Raw genomic sequence first — 18,077 nt, 5'->3', positions numbered from 1 at the left:
ACAATGTGCTAAAGATCTCGGATGTTGTGAAAACGGGGTGTTTATGTACTGATACAGATGGCATTGATTCATCAATCACAGCTATGCAGTCATGAGTAGGAAGGCAATTCCCTCCATGAATAAAGGAAATCTACTGCAGAGCTCACACAAAGGGAATTCTTCCCCTCAGCAAACTCTCCTATCACATTACCCAGCATATCAGCTAAAGCAGGACGCACTGCGCATGCTCTCGCCAACAAAGTGTCCCGCGGGTGATTGATGTCAGCACCGGACCAATGAAAGGACGGTGGGCGGATCTGGAGGACCTAGCGGGATGTTGGTCCTCCAACCAATCAAAGTGAATGAAGGGCGGAGCTAAGCTAAACCATGTGATCACCCTCGCGCGCGGCGCAGTGTCGATGTAATGAATGTTCGGGAAGTTATGGAGAGAAAGGATACGGTAAGGAAAGAAATAAACAGGGAAACGGGAGAAAAACTGTATTGCTATGAGCGGAGAGGTTTTACAAACAAATTGTGCACGTCGGAAAACACAACTTTGAACATCCCAGTTCCGTGTTTGCAGTAAATGGGGAATGGCCTCAGCGCGGCTGCAAGCCTGAGTGAGCGCCGCCATCTTTATTCGGGACAACGATTCACTGGACATGTGCGGAGCCGCCATCTTTGTAGGGGGCAAGGTGCAGCCAGGCGCATGTGCAGCCTTTCTCCAGGAAAGAGTCACTGGGATCATAGCAGCCGATACTGCTCTGATTCACCTCTGGGCTCCCTCATGACCACTTTGTCAATATCTAGCTTCCTCAGTCTCGAACCATGGTGTATTTTTGGTCTGTTTACTATTGTATTATTACTTTTATAGACCCTTAAAAGTAATTTATAGACAAAGGGTTTTTCACTGCAGCCCAGCACCTGACCATGTGCTGCTCTATTATCATATTACTTTTTTCTTGAATATTTTTGATAGTCAAGAATTCTTTTTTCCAATAAGCAAGTGTATTTTCCTTCCATTTCTGACTATCAAATTCTGCACCATTTTCATTCCCTGTAATCTGTTTTGCACTCCCTGAAACATCAACTGTGTTTCTCCTTCCACAGATACCAGTGATTAATGCCAAATCTCTGTTGCCTGTGGAGAGGGTAATGTTTGACTTTCTCGTACAGCTGCAGTTTGTGTGGTGAAGGTGCTCCTACAATGTGGTTGGATAAGAGACATTACAGAGTAGTCATTCAGCAACAGTGATGATTTGAAAATAATGTCCAAATCAAAAACAGTTTGTATTTTTATTATCATACTTATAATTTCACAAAAATACTATTGAGAACTTTAGATATAAGGCCAGAGGTGGAGATATTAGGTCAGGTGACCAAAAGCATTGCCAAAAAGCAGGTTTTGAGGAATGTCTTAAAGGTGGAAAGCAGACCTGTGAGATTTTGGCTGCGAATTTCAGACCATGCTGATTCAGCAACTGTAGAAACAGCCACACAGGTGAAGTAATGAATTAACAAATGGTAGGGAGTCTCGAAGAAAATGGGTTGTTGAGGTCTCAAACTGTGTATGGTGCAGGGAGCTAGGGATTATCACAGCCAGGAATTAAATCAAGTGTGAGAATTTTAAATTGAGGGATATTGGCCAGGTGCTGGCAGGTGAGACTTGATTGGGTTGGGGTATCTGGTCGGCATGCACGGGTTGGACCGAAGGGTCTGTTTCCTTGCTGTACATCTCTATGGCTGTATGCTGTTGATTATAATTAGGAGCCTTTTGATGAATCAACATGCAGAGATTTAGACTTTCTTGAGATTACAGGGAGGTTGAATGTGGGAAGCTGGCCCTGAGTGTGTTTTGAAAATGAAGTCTGGAGATAACACACGATGGATGAGAGTTTCAGTATACGAGCTGAGATGAGGGTGGAATCAGCTAGAATTAGTGATCTTGGAGTGGGACTGAGTTGTCACACTCACCTCACCTCTGGGATTCAGCTGGTTGTCAGGTTGTGAATCAGGGCAGTAACACACTCGGGAGCTGAGTGGTCCTGGTGGTGCGTAAAATGAGTGTCACTCAGCTGACTGTTGCTGAGCAGCTGCTGCTTGGTAGCCCTGTTGATGACATTTTCCATCACTTTACTGCTGATCGAGTGTGGACTGATAGAGGGAAATTGGCTGGGTTGGATTGCCCTGTGTTTTTGTGTTGAACATCCCTCGGCAATGTTCCACATTGTCGGTAGATGCCAGTGCAGGAGCGGTACGTGACTTGGTGGGTGGTAAGTTCTGGAGCACAAGCTATCAGTATTATTGCCAGAATATTGGCAGGGCCCATAGCCTTTGCACTACTTAACCATTTCTTGATGTTATTCAAACGCAACTGAACTGCTTTAAAACTCACATCTGTGATGTTGGAAACCACTGGAGAAGGCTGAGATGGATCATCCCACTTTGCACTTCTGGCTGCAGACTGCTGCAAATGCTATCATCTTATCTGGTGCATGGGTGTGTGAGGCCCCTCCATCAGTAAGGGTGGGGATATCTGTGACGCTTCCTGCAGTGAGTTGTTTAATTGTCCATGACCGTTCACAACTGGGTGTGGCAGAACTGCAGAGCTCCAATCTGTTCCATTGGATGTAGGATCACTTAGCTCTGTTGCTTGCTGCTGATGCTGTTTGATATGCAGGTAGTTCTGTTTGGTAGCTTCACCAGGATGGCACTTCGTTTTTAAGTCTGCCTGGTACTGCTCATGGCATGCCCTCCTTTCCTGTCCATTGTGATGGGTGAGAGCAGGATTTACAAACCCATGAGATTACGGATTGTGCTGGAGTACAGTTCTGCTGCTTTTGATGTCTCACAGTGCCTCATAGATACCCAGTTTGAGATCCTACGTCTCTTTGAAGCCTGTCCCATTTCGAACGATGATAGTGCCACTCAACACAATGGAGGGTTTTTCTCAACTTTAAGGCAAGACTTTGTCTCCAAAAGGAATGTGTGATGATCGGTCTTACATCTGTCCATGACAGTATCGGTATCTGCAGCTGGTCAATTCATAACAATGAGATCAAGTATGTTTTTCCCTCTTGTTGGTTCCCTCACCACCCGCTGCAGACTCAGTTGAGCAGCTTTAGGACCTGGCCAGCTCAGTCAGTAATTCTATTGCAGAGCTAGTCTCGATTGTGGACATTGAAATCCTGTACCCAGAGTACATTTGACTCCATTTTATTGCCTCAGTGCCTCCTCCAAATGTTATTCAACATGAAGGAGAAGTGATTCATCAGCCAAGGGAGGGCGGGACGTGGTAATCAGCAGGAGCCATGAGACTTCCTGGTCTCCGGAGCCAATGCTGTGTACTCCCAGGGCAAATCCTCCCTGTCTGTACACCACTGTGCCACCACCTCTGCCTGGTCTGTCCTGCCGCTGGGACAGGACATATCCAGAGATTTCAGGAGAAAGTGAAGACTGAAGGTGCTGGAGATCAGAGTCAAGAGTCTGATGCTGGAAAAGCACAGCAGGGCAGGCTGATGAAGGGCTTAGGCTAGAAACGTCGATTCTCCTGCTCCTCTGATGCTGCCTGACTGTTTTGCTTTTCCAGCACCCCACTCTCGATATCTGGGGATGGTGATGGTGGTGTCTGGTCATTGTTTGTAAGGGATGATTCCGTGAGTATGACTATGTCAGGCTGTTCCTTGACTAGTCTGTGAGACAGCTCTCCACATTTTGGCACCAAAAACCATATGTTAGTGAGGAGGACGTTGCACCATCGAGAGGGCTGATTCTGTGGTTGTATTTTCTGGTGCCTTGTTAGTTGCCAACTGGTCCATCCAGTTTAATTCCTTTGTTGAGACTTTGCAGTGATTAATACAGTGAGTAGCTGGCTGGGCCGCTGTCAGGTTGGCAGGATTTTTTTCGCCATTGACAATGGTTTCATGGAGATCAGGAGATTCCTAATACGTTGTATTTTTCTTGAATTCAGATTTCACCATCTGCCAAGACGGAATTCGAACCAGGACTTCAGTCCTTTGTTTTAATATTCTAGATAAAAGCTAAATGCATCAGGTTTGTTCACTCATTTTAAATATCACTAACCCTGGTTTTGTTTCTTTGTAAAACACTGTCCATCATCCTGTCTCCTCCATCCTCCCCTCCAACAACGAGTGAGGAGCACATGGAGTTTCTCTGTCACTAAGACTGAGATAATCCGATCTGCTCCTTCTCTCCCTCCCACTAACCCACCGAGCCAAACTGACTCACGTGGTGTTCCTGGTTTTTGTCCCAAACCTACATCTTTCTCCAGTCTCTTGTCAAGCCTTATCAGAGCTCACCTTGACCCTTTACCCTAATCTCGCTAAACTCACTTTCCAACTCTCTTTCCTCCTCTGCCGCCTCATCACTCCCCCCTCGCCAATTCATCGATATTGTTCCTTGTTCTGTCTGTTGGTCTTTTTTGGTAATGTCCTTCTCTCCCATTCTGTGAAAAACTAATATTTGACCTCACCGTTGTTGGAAAATCCTGCTCCATCTCCACTCTCCCTTTCCTTTCTGAATTCCTTGCATTTGGTGTCCCTCAACGATCTATCCTTGGTCTCTCCTGTATCTCACGTACATAGTGCCAGGAAGTGATATCATCCAAAAACACTGTTAGGTTTGACATGTACACTGACGATGCCCAGCTCTCCCTCCCCATAATCCCTCTCCATTTCTCCACTGTTACTCAGTTATCAAACTGTTTGTCACATTCCCACTACTCGATTATCTGCAATTTCCTCCAATGAAACATTGTCACGGTTAAACCCATTGCCTTACCTTTACCTTTCTGCTGAGCCCCTCCCTCCCACTGAGAATTCTCTGAGGCAGAACCACACTCTTCACAATATTGCTGTTATGTCTGACCCCAAGGTGACCTTCTGATCAGACATCTACACAATCACAACACCAGGAATTCCAATCTCTTAAACGCTGATTTTCTCCACCTCACCCCAGCTCCATTGCTACTGAAACCCCTTACCCACATCTGTGTCGCCTTAAACTTGAATCCAAAATAGAACCCTTGATTCTGTGACTCAGAATCTGGTTTCAGACTCCCCTCTTAGTATTTACCTTCAGACACATCCTCTCAGTATTTATCCTGTCAAACCCTTTAAGAATCCCATCTGTCTCAATGAGATCACCTCTCTTTCTCCAAAATCCAGTGAGTAGAGTCCCAACCTTTTCAGCCTTTATTTAAACGATAATCCCTCCAATCCAGGGATCATCTCATTGAATCTTCCCTGAAATGCCTCCAATAAAGTGACACATTTCCTTATCTAAAGGGACCAAAACTGCTCTCATTCCTGCAGATATGGTGGTCTCACCAGCACTTCCACACGTTACTCTCAGGTATATACTCCAAACTCTAATACTGAAAACGTTTGAAACAAAACATTCGATTCCCCTTCCTGATTCCCTGTTGTAACTGTGTGGTAGCTTTCTGTGTTTCCTGAACAATTACCCCAGGTCCCTTTGTGGTGCAGCTTTCTACAGTTTCCATCATTTAAATAGTACTTTGTTCTTTATTATCTCCTCCAAAATGAGCAACTTCCCATTTTCCCAAGTTACACCCCATCTAGCAACTTGTTGCCCCCTTCTCCTGTGCATCTCTCTCTTTTCATAATCCTCTTAGACCTTTACAGTTATGCCTTTTCTAGGAGATATCCCCCCTTCCCATTCTTCCAAACATTTATTGGGAGCACTGGGCAGTGGGAAGCAGGCAGAGTTGCTATCTTTTTAGGGATACCCTTTGGAGTGATTGAGAGGATCTTCCTACCCATTGGTCAGGATGGAGACAACTTGCCCATCGTTAGGCATTAGCCTTTCACCCCCATGTCTTATTGATGAGGCAGAGCGGCAGCACGGAATGAAAGAAAAGAAAGTCATTCTTGTTCCCCATATCTCACTGGCGCTTGGATCATTTTCTCCAATGTGTCAAAGAACTGCTGTGTTCAGTCACATGAGATCTCAAGTTGGAATCTCCTAGAAACCCACAGATTTCCCTCTGAGTTGACTGCTGATGTCCTCAAGGGTAATATGTACAGTAATCCTGGGCCACGAGGAAGGGATGGTGTGAGTTTCTAACTTGAACTGATAGTGACAGATTTTATAAACTTGTATTACAGAATATTACAGGTGGACATTCAGATGGCGATCTCAGTAAATATTCTGCTAAACTCTGATTGAATTACTCAGTATATCAGGATCTGGATATTCACATTGTGTGTGTGAGTATTGTGTTCCAGATCAATCCCATTTGCTGCTTAAAAATTCTCCTTTGAATCGTCGCATTCTCTCAAAAGGTCTCCCCAAACCTACAATGTGTCCTGTAATCCTTTTATGATGACCTGATGAGTGTAAGGTTTATTATTCAAATGTGTAATTTTTGTATAAGGATGTCTCGGAGAGGGAGCAGAATATTCTTAAAGGGGAGAATAACCATTTTGAGGGGAGGCTGTTGTTTATTGGTATCAATGACATAGGAATAGAAGAGTTCACATTATTGGATCATTGGAATCTCTTGTGGGGTAGAATTGCCCTCCATCAGAAGGATGGATTGTACTGGCACTGGAAGGGAACAGTTGCTAGTGCTATTCAGGAGGCATTAAACCAGTGAAGGAATGTGGGTAAACCCAGAGAGAGAGTGAGGGAAGAGCTCAGTCTGACGCTGGTACAGTTCAGACGTCAAACAGTCAAGGCAGACAAGGGCAAGGCACAGAATGAGCAGTTACACTGCATTTATTTCAATGCAGGAGGCCCGATAGGTCGGGCAGAGGAGCTCAGGGTATGGTTTTGAACATCGCACTGGGATATTATAGCAATTACAGAGGCATGACTTAATGATGGATAGGACCAGCAGCTTAATGTTCCAGTGTATAGATGCTATAGCAAAGATAGAAAGGGGGCAACAGAGAAGGGGGAGAGGTATTTTGATTAGGGATAACATTACAACTGGGCTTCAAGAGGGTATTCCTGGGAGTACATCCAGGCAGGTTATGCAGGTGGAACTGAGAAATAAGAAAGGGATGATCTCCTTATTGGGATGGTACTATTGAACCCCCCTCCCTTTCCCAAGAGTCAGCAGGGAGTTGAGAAGCAAATTTACTAAGAGATCACTTATCTGTAAGAACAGTATGGTTGTGTACAAGACTTGACCTTCTTTGTTATTCATTCACAGGATGAGGGTATCACTGGCTGGGCCCAAAGGGCAGTAAAAGGTCAACTACATTGCTGTGGGTCTGGAGTCACATGTAGGCCAGACCAGGTAAGGATGGCAGATTCCTTCCCTGAAGGATATTAGCGAATCTGATGAGGTTTTTTTCACAATAATTAACAATGGATTCATGGTCTTTAATAGATTCTTAATTCCAAATTTTTATTGAATTCACGTTCCACTGTCTGCTGTGACGGGATCCAAACCCTGGGCCCCAGAACGTTATCGGGGTGTCTGGATTATCCATCTAGTGATAATCTCACTAGGCCATTTGGCAGGGTGAGTGACTGAGGTATCCGTGGGGCAGCACATCGGCACCAAAGATCCCATGGTCTCTGCGGAAGATAGAAAGGGCTGGGGAGGGAGATATATCCCTGGTGGTGGGGTCTGACTGTAGGTAGCGGACATAGCAGAGGTTAATGGAGATTAGTGGGTGGCAGGTGTGGACCGGGGGATTATATTCTTATTGTGGTTGGAGGGGTGGGGGGAAGTCGGAGGTACAGGAAGTGGAGGATATGCGTTGGAGTGCATTGTTGATCAAGTCAGAGGGAAATCTGGTCCTTGAAAGAGGAAACCTTTCTGGGATGTCCTGGAGTGGAATTGCTTCTCCTGGGAGCAGATATGGCAGAGGTGGAGGAATTGGGAGTACAGGATCACGTTTTTACAGGAATATACGCGAGGGTAATCAGGAGAACAAAAAGGGGACTTGAAATATCTCTAGGAAATAGTTTAAGGAGAATCCAAAGAGATTCTACAAATACATTAAGGATAAAATAATAACCAGACACAGAATAGGACCCCTTAAAGATCAACAAGGCCATCTGTGGAACAACAGGAGGTGGGAGAAATACGATGCTATTCTATTCTGGAGAGTTTGGAGAAATAAATAGTAATAACTTGAAAAGTGTCTATATTACAGAGGAGGAAGTACTGGATGTCTTAAACAGTAGCAAGGTGGATAAATCCCTGGGACCTGATCAGGTGTATCCCAGAAATTTGTGGAAAGCTAGGAAGGTGATGGCAGTGCCCCTCCCTGAGGTATTCATATCATTATTTGTGACAGGTGAGGTGCTGGAAGATGGGTGCCATTATTTGAAAAAGGTGGTAAGGAAAGGCCAGGGAACAAGAGAACAGTCAACCTAACGTCAGTGGTAGGTAAGTTGTTGGAAGGGATTCTGAGGGACTGGATTTACATGGATTTGGAAAGACGAGGATTGATTAGGGATAGTTAACATGGCTTTGTGTGTGGGAAATTCTCTCTCTAACTTGATTGAGGTTTTTTTGAAGATGTGACAAAGATGATTGATGAAGGCAGACTGTGGGCGTTGTCTTTTTGGACACTGAACGATGTTCCACAGAGCAGACTGGTTAGCAAGGTTAGATAACATGAAATGTTGGGAGAACTAACCATTTGGATACAAAACTGGCTTGAAGGTAGGAGGCAGAGGGTGGTGATGGAGGGTTGCTTTGCGGACTGGAGACCTGTGAGCAGCAGTGTGCTGCAGGAATGGATATTGGGTCCTTAAATAAGTGAATTGGATGTGAATATATGAGATATGGGCAGTGGGTTTACAGAAGACACCAAAATTGGAGGTGTAGTGGACAATGAAGAAGGTTAGTTCAGAATGAAACAGGATCTTGACCAGATGGGCCATTGGAGTGAGGAATGGCAGACTGGATTCAATTTAGACAAATGTAAGCTGTTGGATTTTGGAATGGCAAATCAGAGCAGGACTTGTACACTTAATGGTAAAGTCCTTGGGAATGTTGCTGAACATAGAGACCATGGAGTGCAGGTTCATTGTTCCTTGAAAGTAGAGTCGCAGGTAGGCAGGCGAGTGAAGGTGGTGTTTGGTATACTTATACTTATTGGTCAATGCATTGAGTACAGAAGCTGGGACGTCAAATTGTGGTTGGACAGGACATTGATTAAGCCATTTCATGAATTATGTTTTAAGTTTGAAATTTCCTGTTCTGGAAAGGATGTTGTGAATCTTGAAAGAGTTCAGACAAGATTTACAAAGGCTTTGCTAGGGTTGGAGGATTTGGGCTACAGGGAGAGGGTGAATAGGCTAGGGGTAATTTCCCTGGAGAGTCAAAGACTGAGAGGTGACTTCATGGAGATTTATAAAATCATGAAGGGCATGGATAAGGTGAACAGCCAGGGTCTTTTTCCCCCCAGTTAGGTGGGTTCAAAACAAGATTACATGGGCATAAGTTGAGAGGGCAAAGATTAAAAACGGATCTAAGGGGCAAAGTCTTCAAGCTGTGTGTGGTGTATGTGTGGAATGAGCTGCCAGATGAAGTAGTGGAGGCTGATACAATTACAACATTTGAAAGGCATCCGATTGGGTACATGAATAGGAAGAGTTTCCAATGATACGGACAAATAGCTGGCAAATGGGGCTCCGTTTGTTGAGGATTCCTCGTTGTCATGGACACATTGGACCAAAGGTCTGTTTCTGTGCTGTACATCTCTATGACACTAATAACTGAAAATAAGATGTGTTCCTCTTTTGTGGAGAGCTAGCAGAAGTACAGATAATTGTCCTTGGAGCTGAGAAGGTTAAGCAGTGATTTTGACCAGGTGCAAATTTGTTTCTAGGATCTTTAATCTGCAGAGAGAGGGGAATTGTTAACAATGTCACAATTTTAGTAACTATTTTCAGGTAATTGGCAAATAATGTGAACATGTGAACATTTTTTTATTCAGTAAGTTCTGAGTTATCTGGAACAGTCTGAATCGCAGCTGGACACAGACTCAGCAGTTATTCATAAACAGTATTGCAGCATCTCCAGAGGGAGAGGGTACATCCCAAATGGACTGAATAGCCCCAGCCCCTGTGCTCTGTGATACTGCCCCATTGACTGTGAATGTTGAAGCTCATCCCAGGGCAGAGAGAGGGAGGATCCCACCACTCACCTCACAATGGGCCCCGATGATTGATGTCAGCGCAGGCCAATGGGGGGCAGAGAGCAGTACTGGAGGACCAGGTCGTACCAGTTTGTCCTCCAACCAATCTGAGTGAATGAGGGCATCCTCAAGGCTGGAAATAAAGAAAGGCACATATCGCAGAGATTTGAGAAACTGGAGGACATGAGATAGGGAGTGTTCTGTGGCTGGTGAGGAATTATATAAATAAGGAAGAGTTGTGAGGCTGGATGAAGTGACAGTGATCGGGAGAGTTGAGGATGGAGGAATTTAGAGTTAGTGAGGATTAGAGTCATAATGTTATACAGCAAGGAAACAGGACCTGTGGTCCACCCAGTCCATGCCAACCATAATTCCAAACTGACCTAATTGTACCTGCCTCTGGTCCACATCCATCCAAATATTTCCTATTTATGTACTTATCTGAATGTCTTTTAAATATTGTAATTGTATTCACAGCTACCACTTCCTCTGGAAGTTCATTTCACACGTATAATTTAAAAAAAAATTCTACTGTCTTTTCTCAAATCCTTCTAATTTCTTCTCAAAATGAATGCACCCGAGTTTTGAATCCCCCTCTCTCCCGGCTATTCACCTTATCTACACTCTTTCTGATTTTGTAAGCCTCTAATAAGGTCACCCCTCAACTCATGCACGCCAGTGAAAAAAATTCCCAGCCTATCCAGCCTCTCCTTAGAACACAATCCCTCCGTTCATGGCAACATGCTGGTAAATCTCTTCTGAACCTGCTCCAATTTAATAATATCCTTCCTATAACAGCACAACCAGAACTGGACAGAGTATTCCAGAAGAGGCCTCCCCAACGTCCTGTAAATCCTCAACGCAACGTCCCAACTCCTGGACTCAAAGGTCTGAACAATGAAGATAAGTGTGCTAAGCAAAGCACCTTCTTCACCACCCTGTCTACATGTAACACAAACTTCAAAGACGTGAAGCTCTCGGTCTCTTTGTTCCCATGTCACTACTCAAGGCCCTACTTTTATGGAGTGTAAGTCCTACCTTCGTTTGTTTTGTCAGGATGTTATATTTTGCATTTATTCCAATCCAAAAAAAATTTGAGTATAAAGGCAGTAGGAGTATAATTAAGAGGGGAATCAGGAGGCAAAAAAGGGACGTGAGATAGCTTTGGCGAATAGGGTTAATGATAATCCAAAGGGCTTTTGTAAATACATGAGGAACAAAAGGCTAACTAGGGAGAAAATAGAGACCCTCAAAGATCAGCAAGGCAGCCATTGTGTGGAGCTGCAGGCGATGGGCGAGATAGGAAACAAGTATTTTGCATTAGTGTTTACTGTGAAGAAGTACATTGGAGATATAGAATGTGGGGAAATAAATGGTGACATCTTGAAAAATGTCCATATTACAGAGGAGGAGGAGGTGCTCAATGAGTGGCTAAGGAGCTGGTGCAGGGGAAAAGGATTCACGTTTTTTGGATCATTGTGGATCTCCTCTGGAGTAGAGTTGACCTGCATAAGAAGGATGGATTGTACCTGAATTGGAAGGTGTCTAATATCAAGGCAGGGAGACTGGCTGGTGATACTCGGGAGGCATTAAACCAGTGAGGGAGTGGGTGTAAACCCAAGAAGATAGTGAGGAAAGAGATATGTCTGAGGCTGGTACAGTTCAGAAGTCAAATAGTCAAGGCAGGCAAGGGCAAGGTACAGAATAAAGTCGGACTGAGCAGTTGCACTGCATTTACTTCAATAGAAGAGGCCTGACAGGGAAGGCAGATGAGTTCAGGGTGTGGTTTTGAACATGGCACTGGGATATTATAGCAATTACAGAGGCATCACTCAAGGATGGATAGGACTGGCAGCTTAATGTTCCAGGGTATAGATGCTATAGGGAGAATAGAAAGGGGGACAAGAGAGGAGGGGGGAGTGGCATTTTAGATTCAGGATAGCGTTATGTTTTTGCTTAGGGAAGATATTCCTGGGAGTACACCCAGTGAAGTTATTAGGTGGAACTGGGAAATGAGAAAGATGATCACTTTATTGGGGTTTTCTGCATGGATTTCGTCCGGGTGCTCTGGTTTCCTCCCATAGTCCAAGAATGTGCAGGTTGGGTGGATTATCCAGGCTGAATTGCCCACAGTGTTCTGGGATGTGTAGGTTGGGTGGATTGTCCAGGCTGAATTGCCCACAGTGTTCAGGGATGTACAGGTTTGGTGGATTATCCAGGTTGAATTGCCCACAGTGTTCAGGGATGTGTAGGTTGGGTGGCCCTGGGAAATGCAATGTTACAGTGGGAGGTTAGGAGGCTCTCCAGGTCAGTATCGATGTGATGGGCTGAATGACCTGCTTCCACACTGTTGGGAGTCTCTGATAATTCTACTAGTTTTAAAATAGTCACAGAAAATAATATACCAGATCTAAACGTTATGGTTCTGAATTGGACAAAGGCCAATTTTGATGGCACAAGGCAAGAACTTTCATCTGGCCCCTCAAGCCTGCTCTGCCATTGAATAAGATCAGGCCTGATCTTTTCATGGCCTCAGCTCCACATTCCTGTTCTCTCCCCATAAACCCTTAATTCTTTTCCTGTTCACAAATCTACCTTTTGCCTTAAAGGCGTTCAAGTTGATAACGTCAAATGCTGCACTCGGCAGGGAATTCCACAGATTCACAACCCTTTAGCTGAAGAACTCCTCCTGAACTCAGTCCGAAATCTGCTCCCCCTTATTTTGAGGTAATGTTCTGTAGTTTGACCCGCCCCCAGTGGAAATAGCCTCCCTGCTTCTGTCTTATCTACTCCCTTCATAATTTTATTGTTTCCTATCCAACCTCCCATTCTTCTAAATTACAATGACTATTTTCTCAATCTCTCCACATACACCAACCCTCAACTCCTGACTCAAACTAATGACCCTCCTCTGTACTCCCTCCAGTGCCAGTACATCCTTCCTGAAGTAAGGAGACCAAACCTGTACACAGTACTCCAGGTGTGGCCTCCCCAGCACCCTGTACAGCTGCAGCATAACCATCCCTCTCGCAAGGAAGGAAAGTATTCCCTTCACTGCCTTAATTACCTGCTGCACCTGCAAACCAACTTCCTGTGATTCATGCACAAGGACACCCAGCTCCCTCTGCCCAGCAGCATGGTGCATGTTTTTACCATTTCAACATCCAGTTTGCTGTTAGTCCGACTAAAATGGATGACCTCACATTTCCCAACATTGAACTCCATCTGCCAGACCCTTACCCACTCACATAACTGATCTGTATCCCTGTGCAGACTGACAGTGGCCTCTGCACACATTGTTCTACCTCATCTCTGTATTAAATGTGAACTCTGACACCGTACACTTGGTCCTCAACTCCAAAACATTTGTGTAAATTGCAAACAGTTGTAGTGCCAACACTAATCCAAACACCCGTTTATCCCCATTCTTTATTTTTTGTTGGTTAACCGATCCTGTATCAATGATAATTACCCATAATGCTTTGCATCTTTACCTTATACAGCAGCCTTTTGTGTGGCAACTTATCGAATACCTTCTGGAAATCCAGGTGCACCACATCCACTGAGTCCGTCTTGTCCAACGCACTCGTCATATCCTCAAATAATTCCAGGACATGCGTTAAACATGACCTGCCTTTCATGAATCCATGCTTTGTCTGCTCAGTGAGACAATTTCTACCCAGATATCTCACCAGTACTTCCTTGAGAGATTCAAGCATTTTCTCCATTAGAGACGTTAAGCTAACGGGTCCTTTTTGAAAAATAGTGGCACCGCATTTGCAGCTTCCAGTCTGTCAAAACCATCCGAGAATCCAACACATTTTAGTGAATTTTCACGAGGTCTATTTGTTATTCCCCCCTCCCCACTATCTCTTTTAGTCCCTGGGATGCATTCCATCAGAGCCTGGATACCCATCTACCTTTAGGCTGTTATCTTTCCCAACATTACCTCTTTACTGGGAATGATTGCTTCTGTATCCTCATCTGCCATTGCCTCCATAGGCCTGCGACAATGAGAGTACACAGACAGTAGGCTGGTAGGTGTAAAGAATGCTGCCTGACGAAAGAAATTGTGGGTCTGGTCAAGAAAATGAAGGAGGCATATGGCAGGTACAGAGAGCTGTTTTTGTGTGAATCCCTAGAGGAGTATAGGGGCAGTAGGAGTATACTTGAGGTAAACCAGGAGGGCAAAACGGGGACATGAGATAGCTTTAGGAAATAGGTTTAAGGAGAATCCAGAGTGATTGTACAAATACACTAAGGACAAACGAGTAACCAGGCAGAGAATAGGTACCCGCAAAAATCATCAAGGCTGTCTGTGTAACCACAGGAGGTGAGAGAGATTCTGTATGAGCGGAGAGGTTTTACAAACAAAATGTGCACGTCAGAAAACACAAATTTGAACGTCCCAGTCTTGTGTTTTCAGTAAACGGAGAATTGCCTCAGTGTGGCTGCAGGTATGAGTGTGCGCCGCCATCTTTATTCGGGGCAAGAATTCACAGGATACATGCGGAGCCTCCAGCCTTGTAGGGGGCAAGTGCAGCCAGGCGCATGTGCAGCCTTTCTCTGGTACAGAGTCATTGGGCAGGATTTACACAGAGCACATTCAAACTCCGAGAAATGGATGTTTATTTCTGGATTTGTTTCGCCATTCATTTAAATGATTTGGTATCGTAAATGAGTTTGCAGGTCATACAAAATTGGAGGTATTGTGGATAATGAAGAAGGTGACCTCAGATTACAATGAGATATTGATCAGATGGGGTATAATTTAGATAAATGTGAGGTGCTGCATTTTGGAAAAGCAAATCAGGGCAGGACTTGTACACTAAATGGCAAGGCCCTGGAGATGTTTGCAGAACAAAGAGACCTTGGACTGCAGGTTCAGTCCTTGCAAGTCAAGTTGCAGGCAGATAAGATGATGAAGAAGGTGTTCAGTATATTTTCCTTTATTGGTTCGAGCATTGAGTATTGGATGTGGGAGGTCATGTTGCTGTACTGGACATTCGTTAGGCCACTTTTGGAATAGTGTGTGCAGTTCTGGCCTGCCTCCTATCAGAAGGGTGCTGTGAAACTTGAAAGGTTTCAAAAAAGACTTACAAGGATGTTGTTAGGGTTGGAGGATTTGAGCTACAGGATGAGGCATAAAAGGCTGGGGCTGTTTTGCCTGGAGTGCCATAGGGTGAGTGGTGATGTTATGGAGGTTTATACAATCATGAGGAGCATGAACAGGGTAAATGAACAAGGTGTTTTCCCTGGAGTAGTGGTGTCCAGATGTAGAGGGCATTGCTTTAGGATGAATGGATAATATTTCAAAGGGGGCTAAAGGGCAACTCTTTCATGCAGTGGGTGGAATGAGCTGCCAGAGGAAGTGGTGGAGGCTAGTACAATTAAAATATGTTAAAGGCATTTAAATAGACACATGATATGATTAGGAAGTGTTTACAGGGATATGGGCCAAGTGCTGGCAAATGGGAATAGATTAGGTTTGGATACCTGGTTAGCATGGATGAGTTAGACCGAAGGGTCTGTGTCGGTGCTGTACATCTCGATGACTGTGGGATCATAACAGCTTATACTGCTCTGCTTCATCTCTGGGCTCCCTCGTGACCACTTTGTCAATATCTAGCTTCCTCAGTCTCGAACAATGGGTGTATATTTGGTCTGTTTAGTATTTTATTATTACTTTTAGAGACATTTTTCAAAGTTAATTTTTCACTTCCGCCCAGCCCCTGACCATGTGCTGCTTATCAATTTTTTTTTTGGAAAATCTTTGACAGTCAAGAATTCTTTTTTCCGATAAGCAAGTGCATTTCCCTTCCATTTCGAACTATCAAATTCTGCACCATTTTCATTCCCTGTAATCTGTTTTGCACTCCCTGAAACATCAACTGTGTTTCTCCTTCCGCAGATACCAGTGATTAATGCCTGGAGAGAGGGTGATGTTTGACTTTCTTGTCCAGCTGCGGTTTGTGTGGTGAAGGTGTTCCCACAATGTGGTTGGGTAAGAGACATTACAGAGTATTCATTCAGCAACAGTAAAGATCTGAAGATAATGTCCAAATCAACAACAGTTTGTATTTTTATTATCCTGCTTATAATTCCACAAAAATATTATTGGGAACTTTAGACATAAGGCCAGAGAAGGATGATATTAGGTCAGGTGACCAAAAGCATTACCAAATAAACAGGTTTTGAGGAATGTCTTAAAGGGGGAAAGCAGACCTGTGAGGTTTTAGCTGCGAATTTCAGACCTTTGTTGCTTTGGCAACTGTAAAAGCAGCCACACAGGTGAAGTAATGAATTAACAGATCATTGGGAGTCTCGAACAGAATGGATTGTCGAGGTCTCAAAGGGTGGGAGATGCAGCGAGCTCGGGATGATCACAACCAGGAATTAAATCAAGGGTGAGAATTTTAAATTGAGGGATGTGGGCCGGATGCTGGCAATGAGACTAGATTGGGTTGGAATATCTGGTCGGCATGGACGGGTTGGATTGAAGGGTCTGTTTCCATGCTGTACATCTCTATGGCTCTATGTTGTTGATTATGAATAGGAGCCTATTGATGGATCAACACGTTTTGGTTCGAGGGAGTACTTGGGCAGCAGAGATTTAGTTTTTCTTGAGATTACAGGGAGGTTGAATGTGGGAAGCTGGCCAGGAGTGTGTTTGGATAATGAAGTCTGGAGATAACACAAGGTGGATGAGAGTATATGAGCTGAGACAAGGGTAGAATCAGCTAGAATTCGTGATCTTGGAGTGGGACTGGGCTGTCACCCTCACCTCACCTCTGGGATTCAGCTGGTTGTCAGGTTGTGAATCAGGGCGGTAACACAATCGGGAGCTGAGTGGCCCTGGTGGAGCCTAAAATGAGTGTCACTCAGCTGGCTGTTACTGAGCAACTGCTGCTTGGTAGCCCTGTTAATGACATTTTCCATCACTTTACTGCGGATCGAGTGTGGACTGATAGATGGAAATTGCCTGGGTTGGATTGCCCTGTGTTTTTGTGTTGAACATTCCTGGGCAATGTTCCACATTGTCGGTCGATGCCAGTGCTGGAGCGGTACGTGACTTGGTGGGTGGCAAGTTCTGGAGCACAAACCATCAGTATTATTGCCAGAATATTGGTCGGGCCCGTAGCCTTTGCACTACTTAACCATTTCTTGATGTTATTCAAACTGAATCAAATTGGCTTAAAACTCATATCTGTGATGTTAGAAACCACTGGAGAAGGCTGAGATGGATCATCCCACTATGCACTTCTGGCTGCAGATTGCTGCAAATGCTGTCATCTTATCTGGTGCATGGATGTGTGAGGCTCCTCCATCAGTAAGGGTGGGGATATCTGTGACGCTTCCTGCAGTGAGTTGTTTAATTGTCCATGACCGTTCACAACTGGGTGTGGCAGAACTGCAGAGCTCCAATCTGTTCCATTGGATGTAGGATCACTTAGCTCTGTTGCTTGCTGCTGATGCTGTTTGATATGCAGGTAGTTCTGTTTGGTAGCTTCACCAGGATGGCACTTCATTTTTAAGTCTGCCTGGTGCTGCTCATGGCATGCCCTCCTTTCCTGTCCATTGTGATGGGTGAGAGCAGGATTTACAAACCCATGAGATTACAGATTGTGCTGGAGTACAGTTCTGCTGCTGTTGATGTCCCACAGTGCCTCATAGATACCCAGTTTGGGATCCTCCATCTCTTCAAATCTGTCCCATTTAGAACGGTGATAGTGTCACTCAACACAATGGAGGTTTTTCTCAACTTTAAGGCAAGACTTTGTCTCCAAAAGGAATGTGTGATGTTCTCTCGTACCGATACTGTCATGGACAGATGTATCTGCTGCTGGTCAATTCATAACAATGAGATCAAGTATGTTTTACACTCTTGTTGGTTCCCTCACCACCCGCTGCAGACTCAGTTGAGCAGCTATATCCTTTAGGACCTGA

The 18,077-nt window shown here is 44.5% G+C and overlaps 1 long non-coding RNA gene across 7 annotated transcripts in view; it reads left to right on the top strand.

The window, feature by feature from the left end:
- The first annotated feature begins 369 nt into the window (after positions 1-369).
- LOC140454062 (uncharacterized) overlaps positions 370-18,077 on the top strand; it is a 39,134-nt gene continuing 21,426 nt past the window's right edge. For 5 of the 7 annotated variants that reach the window (XR_011952579.1, XR_011952582.1, XR_011952578.1 and 2 more), the window contains exons 1-4: positions 370-439; positions 3,950-4,032; positions 7,181-7,267; positions 16,042-16,134. This is a non-coding gene — a long non-coding RNA (uncharacterized lncRNA). Of the gene's footprint in view, positions 440-3,949; positions 4,033-6,128; positions 6,231-7,180; positions 7,268-10,928; positions 11,158-16,041; positions 16,135-18,077 lie in introns of all 7 variants that reach the window. The other 2 variants (XR_011952580.1, XR_011952577.1) reach the window with 2 other exon arrangements.

The sequence above is a fragment of the Chiloscyllium punctatum genome, chromosome 28, assembly GCF_047496795.1.
Source record: "Chiloscyllium punctatum isolate Juve2018m chromosome 28, sChiPun1.3, whole genome shotgun sequence".
Lineage (NCBI taxonomy): Eukaryota > Metazoa > Chordata > Chondrichthyes > Orectolobiformes > Hemiscylliidae > Chiloscyllium > Chiloscyllium punctatum.
The sequence above is the reverse complement of the archived record's forward strand: the minus strand, read 5'-3'. Positions and strand labels throughout refer to the sequence as shown.